This window comes from Diabrotica virgifera, chromosome 8 (assembly GCF_917563875.1).
Source record: "Diabrotica virgifera virgifera chromosome 8, PGI_DIABVI_V3a".
NCBI lineage: Eukaryota > Metazoa > Arthropoda > Insecta > Coleoptera > Chrysomelidae > Diabrotica > Diabrotica virgifera.
Window position 1 is genome coordinate 36174733 of NC_065450.1, and position 1474 is coordinate 36176206.

Below are 1474 nucleotides of genomic sequence, written 5' to 3' on the forward strand. Positions count from 1 at the left end.
AGTAATATCTCGATAAAAAGTGCCTTCTCGAAAAAATACAAAGAGGCAAAAAAGTTTTAAAAACACTGTGTTTAACTAATGGTACCACAGTAAAAGCTTAATTGGAACATACACAGACATTTGGGGGGTTTAAAGAAACAAAACCCCCATAAAATTTTTATGTAAACATATTAAAAAAGAAGCCGCAACTCGATAAAAACTGCCTTATCGAAAAAATACTAAGAGGCAAAAAAGTTTTAAAAATATTGAATTTAACTAATGGTACCACAATAATAATTTAATTGGAACGTACACAAAAGTTGGGGGGGGGGTTTAAGGGAACAAAACCCCCATAAAATTTTTATGGGGTGCGCAAATTTCACTATAATTCTTTTTTAAGATGTTTCTGCCATAAGAATGCCACATGTCCATTTTCAATAAAAAATCTCTAATAGTTTTCGATATATTCAAAAAAATCGATTTTCATTTTGTAATTTCAAAGGGCTGTAACTTTTTTTATGTGCATATTTGTACTAAGGTAAATTACGTTCTTTCGAACTATTTTTGGTCTCAAAATATGTGATTTAATTTATGACCTGTATTTTCGTTACACCCTGTATTACTGAATAGAGAATTGAATAACCTTTTAAATGAGCTAGCACACAACCCCTATTCCCTATTTAAAAATAAGGGGTGGGGGATGTGGAATGGAGGGGTTGACAAATGACAAATATATGTACCGTAAAAATGTGTCCCCCTTAGATCAAAAATCGACCTGTTTCGGCATTTCCTTAAAATAAAATAAAAACTGCCAAAAATCGAGGTGGATCCTTTTATTTGGCCCACTCTGTATACATAAGATATAAAAGCAAAGACAAAAACAATTATTTATTGTAAAATTTATATAAATTGCAAATTAAATATACTTACAACAAATAAAATACAACATTAGGAACTAACAAGTTTAAGCTGCGTATGAAACCCAATTTTCTTAGTTATTCATTAAGAAATTCTTCTATTGAATAATATGGTCTTTTAAATAGATAGGCTTTTGTCATTTTACGGAACTTTGGAAAAGATTGTGCAGGTAAGTTGTATAGGGAGATGGATGTATAATTTTTTTGCGGAATATAATATTTTTTTTTACTAACTCAGTGGATGGGATCGGTAAATAAATACCAAAGATTGAATTTCTGGTGAAGTAAAGATAATTGGCCCTTACTGAAAAGATACGAAGGTGTTTACGAATTAAACAAATCGTTTCTAGAATAATATATAAAGATGGAAGTGTTAAAATACCGTGATCTCTGAAGTAACTTCTGCAATGTGTAGATTTTCTGAAGCCAGACAGATATCTTATTGCTCTTTTTTGCAATTTAAAAATAACATCAGATTGAGCAGCTGTACTAGAACCCCAAAAAGGAAGACCATATCGAAGATGAGACTCGAACAACGAAAAATATGTTATTTTAGAAAATGCTAAATTGATTTCCCT